Below are 9361 nucleotides of genomic sequence, written 5' to 3' on the forward strand. Positions count from 1 at the left end.
TTCAAAGATCAGTGGATGATATCAAGGAAATCATGGAATAAAGGCTCAAATGGATTTCCTGTATCCGTGTGCACACATGTTCAAACTCTCCTATAGGGAGAAAGCATGTGTGTGTTCTCAGCAATGAAAACAAAGAATCAGCTCTGCTTCTTAACCTGCACTTTACTGTGTTTGTGTAAACACACAGAGGAAGAGATAATACACTGTTATAGACCGGGAAGATGAAAATAGGCTGGGTTGTTCACTGGTAGTTGCATGTGTGCTGATGCAGGTACTCAAGACTGTTTTCAGCTTTGTGCATGTCTCTCCTTGCAGTTCACATGATGCCTTTCATAGGAGCTGTCCTGTACACATGAAGAGTATGTGTGGATAAACAGAAAAGGGAAACTGATGGGAGACCAGCATGTCCTATTGTACTAACAGATTATAGGTTTTCTCATTGGCCAACGTGTGTTTGATGTAGATGAGTTATGTCTGGTTTGATAAAACAGTACAGGCTCCAGATTAGCATCTATGAGAAACCAGTTAACCAGCTGTTTTGCTACTAATATTCCATTTTCATTAATTGTCACACTATTAATTAATAACCAGTCCCCATCTTATCTTAATGACCTTGTAGTACCATATCACCCCATTAGAGCACTTTGTTCTCACACTGCAGGCCTACTTTAGTTACGCTGCAACAGGCCTAAGCTGCTGGGGATCTTCTGATGATGCACTCACAGGGACTCGTCTGCTTTTTTAGGTTTTCTGTGTATTATTTTACTTTTATTACAATTTAAAGCAACTTCATGTGACTGTTGTTGTGATTTGGTGATATATATGAAACTGAATTAAATTATCACCAGCTTAGCTGTTGCCTCAGTAACAAACTGTCCTATGACAGCACTCCAGTGTTTACTCCATGTCCCTGAAATCATACTTTAGTTCCATTCACCAGTTCAGTCTTTGTTAAGAGTGACTAGAAATTTGGTAACAAAAGTTCCACTTTTTGTTGTACTGGTAGAACTAAAAAACTTACTAGTCTGTCTAGTAAGCAACTTGTGAGCCTTTTTAAAAATGAATTTTTCAACGAGCATGTTAGCGAGAAAAGCCTTGATGTTGGAAAGGGGCTGTGAGCTCCGGTCATGTCTGGTTTGATTAAACAAGTGGAGGCTCCACATTTCACAAACATACTGATACAACATTTATACAGTTAGTATACTTGTGTGCAGCTGCTTTAGCTGCTTTCAGAGCTCATGAGAAGCCTGGTAGGTAGGTGATGTCTTTACTACTTGCTTTCCCACCTCTGCAAGACACAGAAAAACACATCACTGTCCTGGTTAGTCAGCGTGGACTAAAGGAAGTCAGACCTGTGTGTTGTGTTTTAGAGACTGATACACAGCTTCATGTGAAAATGCATTTGAACACACACACACAGAAGGTCACGGTGGGGTCCGTGGCTGCAGCTGCATTCCTGCACCGAGGTCTGTGTTGATACGTGCGTCGACGCGCTGCGCGGCTGTCTGGACTCCCGGCCTGCGAATCCAAACACGGAAGGGTCAGGACCTCGCTGTATTTGTTTAACGGTGCGATAGGTGTCACCGTGGCGGGGTTACAGCGAAACAGCGCCAGGCATAACTGACTCCGGAATGACAACAAACACCGGCCGTGTGTTGTTCCGGCTAATTTGCTGGTGTTTTCTTTAAAGCCTGGGCTTAGCCGGCAACACAGGCCGTTTAACTCGATCAGTGTTCCGCTTTTTTTATCCCATTTTATTTCACACAAAACAAGCTGTTGTTGCCTTCCCTCTCCAGAACTTAACCCGGCCCAGCCCTGCCCGGTTCTGTTTCTACAACCTTTCATTGGCTTTAAATTGTTGTGATTGGCAGTGATATTCCAGCCGCCAACAAAGAGACCGCATGATAACAAAAAAGGACATGAACTCAGAAACCACCCAAACAATGTTAACGGGCTTTAATGTAAATTTGATTTATTCAGTCTGATTTCTCTTGTCTCACACAACAAGCGCACAAATTGCACTCGGTTATTGTTTATTACCGTGACAGACCAACAACACCATGAGGAAATGTTAATATTCACCCAACATAACTTGACAGGTGCATGAAAGATGGCAAAAAGCCTGGCAGTTCTGATCAGTTTACAGTTACTTGCAGACTGTAAATATGTGTTAACACACTGATATTGTTGCTGTTTCATGTCGTTGTTCAATTTTAACAATTAATGTATCACAGAAACTACAATATATGCAAAACAACACAAGCATACATTTAGTAATATAAATTTGGGGCTTTTATGGAAGAAGCTGTAAGTATTGAACTTGTGTATCCAATCTTTAAGTGATTACATATGAATGCTGCTTCCTGCGTTGATTAAGGCTGTTGTGATTTTAACATATTTTAATGTTTTGTATCTTGTTCTATTTAATCTCAACAAGCCCCTAAAAACCTTACGATGTAACCACAGCCCATGTAGCAGTATATTAATGACTAACCTTATATTGTGGATGGATGGTAAATGGACTGGTTCTTATATATCGCTTTTCTACTGTGACTGAGCACTCAAAGCGATTTATACAACTAATTCATTCACCCAATCGCTCTTAAGTGCTCTAGCTAACATTCATTGCAACATGAGGTTAGTATCTTGCTCAAAGATATTTGGCATGCAGACTAGAGCAGACTGGGATCGAACCACCGACATTCTGTTTAGTGGCTGACCTGCTCTGCCACAAGAGTTAAGGCCACCCCATCCATCTGAAATGTTCTCAGTTCTGTCCTGACTGAAGTTTGGCCCGTTTACAGCATCCTGCCATGCGATTGCATTTGTCCCTAACCATCAGGAACCCTCATGTTAACTTTTATAGAGTGGAAAAAAGTAGTGCTATACATTTGAATTTTTCAGAAATCTCTCAGTCAGAACATGCTATATCATGTTTAGGTGGAAACTAGCGAGCTAACTTCCTGTTAACTTCTAACTCTGCTAAATGTATTAAATTCTGTTTTCATGGATGCCTGGATGTTAAACTTAATTGTTACACCTAGTAAAGCAGCAACGCTGATCATTTTTATTAAAGATGAAAGAATTTATTCAGTTTTTAACTCTCAGTGATGCTGCAGTGTTTGTTTGACTTTGGGACCTGAAGCGGAGTTTGGACCTGGAAACGGCGAATGACGTCAGACTTAAAGACTGGATAGGGTTAGTTAGTTATTTATTGTTAACAGTTTGGGGTTTGGGTAAGTGAGGAGGTGTCGAGGGGATAGGAGACCTTTTGGCTACTCACATACAATTGACCTTAGTGGAAAACGTCATGAGGCCATGGAAAAGAGAAGTTTACTGCTCTTTTTTCCCCCATAAAAAATAAACTTTGTGCAGGTTTGTTAATTAAAAAAAAACAAAAAACCTCAAAATGAGATTGTGCATCCATACTGTCACTTAAGTGCACATGCACTCACACTGTCCACAAATCAGATATTGTGAACTAAAATACACAACGAGACCTGTTACATTTACATTTAAAAGAATCAGTTCAATTTCACTTTAATTCAGTTTTTTTATATCTTGTCAAATCAATCATCACATGAAGGCGCAAATCAATCCTTTATGAGTCATAAACCTACTGATAAGCTACATAACAAGTTTAAGGATAAACAAACAACTTTAAACCACATGAACACATAATTACAACCATACATGGATAGTACGCTCAAAGAGAAACGTAGCCACAGTTAGGTAGTGCAAAAACACCAGCAGGTGCACGAAGGTGCACGAGGGGATCACCGAAGTCATCGCATGCAGAGAGTGACTGTGAATATCTCCAGCATGTTTCCATTTCTTTTGTTTTTCTGAGTGAAGTTGTGGTTTAAAACTACAACATATGGACAGTAGGCCACCTCCACGTTACACCTGTGTGAGCTGCTCAGCCATGGAAACTGGAAATGGAAGCTCCCAGCATACAGTTTTTGTGCTGATGTTAATGTTCATGGTTTGGTGTTCTGTAGTTATTGGTGACTCTTATACTGTATCAGCACTCAACAACCTGGCTCTGTAGCTCTGTGTGGTCTGCCACTTCATGGCTGAGTTGCTGTGGTTCCTAAACACTTCCCCTTTGACATAATACCACTTATAGCTGATTATGGGATATCTAGGGGGAAGAAATTTCACAAGCTAACGTGGTGCCTTACTGGTTGTATGTTATTACAGAGCTCTTGGGTGTAAAGGCAGACTGCATGGCTAAATGCTTGACTTTATACACCTGTGGCAATGGGCCTGAAAACACCTGAATTAAAATAATTACTTTTGTTCATGTAGTGTAGCTGCACACACTGGTGAATGACCTGTTTTTAGTGCCAATGAAACACAAGGGGTAATTCCCAAAGTCTGACCTGCATAGGCTTGCTCTATGCAGAAGCACTAAACTATCATTACAGAGTAAGTATCTTGAGCTGCAGTAACTTATTGCCGATGTGGGTGTTTAACTTTGCTCATTACCAAACTGTATGACTTAATTTAACGTATAGTTGTGGAGGTGTATCAGTAGAATTCAGCCGACCCCTTTGACCCTGAGGCGTGTCCATTACGACGTGTTGTTGACCGGACTACAACATCTTACATGCATCGCTCTGTGTGTTCTTTGTGTTGCTTCATGCAGGCCACGAACCAGGATCAATGAACTCACCACACACCAGAACCATCGGGATGTGGTCAAGTAGCCAAAATTTTTTAGGAAGGTTTCAGACTTCCTGATGTGACCTCGAAGTATCTGCAGCAATAACAGGAGCTGTTGGCTAAATAATAGTTAAGGTTCTCCATTTTTTATGAAAGGAAAGGAGATAATGCCATCCCATAATTCAAAGCAGAACAATTAACACAACTGACAAGTGACGCAGGTCATGTAAATGTTAATTAACAGTCTGTTTTGATGTTCGTGCCGTAACCTGCCGATATGTTTTGAACCTTCAATTGCAGCTTGTAAAATCAAAGCCACAGGCGAGCTCTGAACATTATGCTCCTGCAATAAAAACAGCTTTTTATGAAGTTATGTGAAGAAAATAAAAAAAGTCATATAAATCAAATTATGAGCTACATACAACAAAATAATGAAAGTGAATTTGAGGCTCAGGAGTTCATTTAACGTCAGTCATGGAAAGTCTGGATGAAGGCAGGATCATCTCTCCCACCAGAGGAGAAAATATGAGTGAACAGGATGAGAAACTAATCACAGGATGACAAACATATCATTTTACTTCATAGGCTACTCATTACTTTTTATTTAAAATCGCAGCCTCTATGATGTAAGGTATCATTTTCACCGGTCGTTTTCTCTTTTAATCACCTACATGAAACAACCCAGCAGGAAGTGACGTGCGGATGCACATTTTGCAGCTGATCCTCAGATTTTTATCTCTCCACAGCAGACTCACATCAACAACATCAGCTGTCACCATAAGTAGTGAGGAGGAGACTGTGTGGTGTGTGGTCCTCCTTGTCTAGATTTTCGTGGAAGACACGACTGATCTGCAAACACTCGCTGTGCAGAGTGCGATCCAAATGGAGACTGTTTACTTTCAAAGTAAAAGTTGGGACATTTAAAGCGTGCTGGTTTCAGCAGCAGGACAAAGCTTTTACTTTGAAGGTGAACAGTCTCTGTTCAGTCTCTGTAGTGTTTGCAGATGAGTTGGTGTCTTTCATGCAAACAGCAGGTGACCACGACCATCAGCTGCTGACCGAAGAAATTAAACGAAGTTTCTGGTGCAGCACGCTCTGATTTCACAGCTGCTTGGGGAATATGTATTTTCAGCAGGTGAAGCTGCTTTAGGGCCTACAGCTGACACCTGCTCTGACATCTCTGATTAGCTGCGTGGGCAAACATGAGACATCTTCAGTTAAGTAAACGGAGTCCTGGATGATTTAGAAACATGTGACCTGTTCTTAACCTGCCGCCTGTTTGTACTCGGCTGATTCAGACCGACTTTTTTTTTTACAGTGTATCCGTCTGTCCCTGCTGTACAAGCAGAGTAGGCTGTCGGTGTGTCTTTGTGTCAGTGTTGTTGCAGAGTGCAGTGACCTGCAGTTACACTCTCTCTGTTCCCGTTAGGGTAAATATCCCTCTATTAGCAACAAGTGGTCTGAAAGCTCCGATTCTCTCCGAGCTGCTGGAAGCTTTTACAGAGTTAGACAAGAGAGGAAAAGCAGCAGCTCTGCCAGATTAACCCTCACTGCAAATCACTCGCATCTATTTGATCCACTTTGAGAACAACAGCACATTCACATTTTTACATTCTGCTTTAGGTTTTTGAAAAGTATTTCTCCAGTTTTAAGCAACATGTGTCATATCGATCTTTGTCAAAACATGAAAGACAACCAAACTCATTGGTTTTTGAACATTTTGACACCGTTTTGTCCACCACCACAAGTTCAAGGCACACCTGCCTGAGGGCTGACAGCCTGACTATTCTTCAAACCTCGGATTCAGGGTTATGTGGTTTCCATCCAGTTTGAAAGCCATCATGTTCAGTTTTTGGAGACAGAAATGACCATATTTGGATGAGAAGGTGAAGTGGTACCTACGTCAGACTAAACATAAAACTTCTTGGATGGTGTGTGAGTTAACAATAAGAATTAAATGCAACCATATTAGTTTTCAGACTGTTGCATTAAAAATGTTCAGCAACGCATGAAGCTCGAGTGAGAGCCCATCAGTTATAATATCCACACTCCTTATAATTATAACTCTAAACCTTAATAACATTTAAAAGACTGAATTTGTGTACACCCCCACCCCACAGACGTCATAAAGACCAAACAGTTTTCTGTATCAGGCTGTAAACTTTTTCATTTCTGCTGGAAAGTCTTTGAAGACTGACTCACTGTCTGCACCCCTAGTGGACATGAGAGGAAGTGCAGGTTTTGGTAGCTCGGTGTTGGCGTCATTTTGCAGCTTGTTGTTTGGAAAAATACTGATGAGATTAAGCTGCGGTAACTTTTCTGTAGTAATTCTTTGTAGTCCACTTGAATCAGAGCACAATGATGTCATCTCTTTATAGATGAGTCAGCACAGTCACAGAAAATTGGCAGAACATAAACACAAAGCCTCACAGTCACCGGCAAAGTGGAGAGCAAAGTATCTACAATGTGCTTTTTTAGCTCAATTTTTGCGACGTTGTAACAATATCTGCTGTCACATCATTAAGAATAAAAGGACGACGTCTCCTTCACATCTTTCATCACATCATGACACTCGATGTGGAGGACAGGCGATCAGGACAGCAGCTCACTTTTTGAAGGAACGACTTGATTTTGACTTGATTTTCTTTTTATAAACTTATTGGTTTATTGTGAGTTGACTGATGGTTGAATGTCAAGAAGAAACGTTGTTGCTCTGTTAACACCTAATGGGAACAAAGAAGCTGATGCTAACAACCCAAGTTTGACAGAATGGCAGGATCCAGAGTTATTAGCTGCTACAGCTGCTTTACTGGGATTTACTGCGACCGGATCAGCATTTTTCTATAGGAAAGGGCAACATGAGCTCTCTCTGTCGAGCTAGCCGGGTCACTAGCGTAAACTGATGAGCATTGTTATGTTTCGGTTTCCAGTTAAAGGAATCTAAACAAAGATGCTGACATGATGAAAACCTGCCTAGTTTTAAAGAGAAATGAAACAAGCTAAAAATTAAAGTGAAGAACCACTCTACATAATCAAATGTGTGAGGAGCTGCCTTAAAACGGTACTTTCAAACCACTTTTAAACACATACTTGATTCACTGACTCACATGTACATTTTTTTTATGAATCATATATGCTTCTTTGCTAACATTAAGCATGCAAACACACTGAGATGGCATGATCAGGATGAGATGATCGAAGGCAACCCTAAGGTGAGTATCTTGTACGAGGGTACTTTGACTTGAGTTGGGGATCGAACCACAAACCGTCTCATTCGTAGCTTCTGCCAAACAAATATATGATGATGATAAAACTCACTGATTAAATCCACCTTTATTCCCAAAGCTTATTTCACTTGTAAGGTTGTTTTCATTTAGGATTTACTGTGAAAAATGTTGAAAAAGAGAAGAGAGTGAGACTGAAAGGAGCGGGAAAAGGAAAAGTTGCTGACCCGCTGCTGAACCTCGGAGCAATAATGAGTAATGACCCTGCAGAACGAGTGTGTGTGTGAGAGTGTTGAACGGCTTATCAGTGCAGTCATGCTTGTTTTAGATCTTATCGCTGTTTTCAGGGTTCGTGTGTTTAGCAGTTAATCGTCTTTATGGGTCGTGGTGCAGCTGAGCTCTAAAAACAATCGCTGACTGCTGGGATATTTTTAGATCATTTGGCAGTTTCGATTTCCGTCTTCAAGCTAAAAAATTGATTCTAGTTGTTCAGGAGACAAGTTTGCTCAACCTTTTATAATTGACACACATTAGCGAACGCAGTCATCTCATAGATTAAGTAGCCTTTGGCTCAGTAGCACGCCCACAGGAGAAGCCAGAAGTTCAAGGCACACCTGCACAAAATGCCAGTCCTTCTTTGGACTGAACTGTTGGACTAAGGCACTTTTGACGGGCCATTTGCCACATCTGGACCTAACATGATATCTGCAAGTGTGCCACTGCTCCACTGCCATTTACCTTGCCTCAGTCACCTTATCAAGCACTTTGGGACAGTCTAGCACATGGTTTTGCTGCCTGTGGTTCAAATCCAGCACTCGTTAGAGGAAAGCCACGTTCTCAGACAGCATGTTTGGTTCCCATGTGCCTCTTTACCTCACTTGGCACAGAGCTGAGAGCATGTCTACTCTTCAAACCTCAGACTCAGGGGGAACGGTGCAGTTTTGGTTCGTGCGCTCCACGAGCCGGCCGAGGGTGCATGGATGTTTATCCATAAGTCTGCTTGTGTTTTGTGGACCTGGAGGTGGTATTCGACTCCTCTGAGAGGTGAGAGGGTTCCTGTCCCTACCAATGGCTACAAGCTGTAGGTAGTGATCAAAAGAATAAAATCTCAAATACAGGCAGCAGAAACGAGGGTGTTTATATGTTGTGTGGTTTGCTCCACAATGATGAGTAGTTCTCCTTATTAAACTTCTGTCTATAAATCAGGTCCTTTTCTGTCATCCCTCACTCAAACCCTACCATCATACCAAATCTCCCTCTGACGGGTGTTTTAAAGAATATTGGGTGAGTTAATGAGTGCATTTTTGTTGCATACTTTTGCAGAATATTGTAATAATAATGTTTGTTTTTTATAACATCTGATGACACACTTATACGCAGTTTGGAAAACACTGCTTTAGGTGTGTGTGTGTGTGTGTGTGTGTGTGTGTGTGTGTGTGTGTGTGTGTGTGTGTGTGTGTGTGTGTGTG

The sequence above is a fragment of the Haplochromis burtoni genome, unplaced genomic scaffold (genome assembly GCF_018398535.1).
Source record: "Haplochromis burtoni strain Fernald_Lab_line unplaced genomic scaffold, NCSU_Asbu1 Contig_214, whole genome shotgun sequence".
Classification (NCBI taxonomy): Eukaryota; Metazoa; Chordata; class Actinopteri; order Cichliformes; family Cichlidae; genus Haplochromis; species Haplochromis burtoni.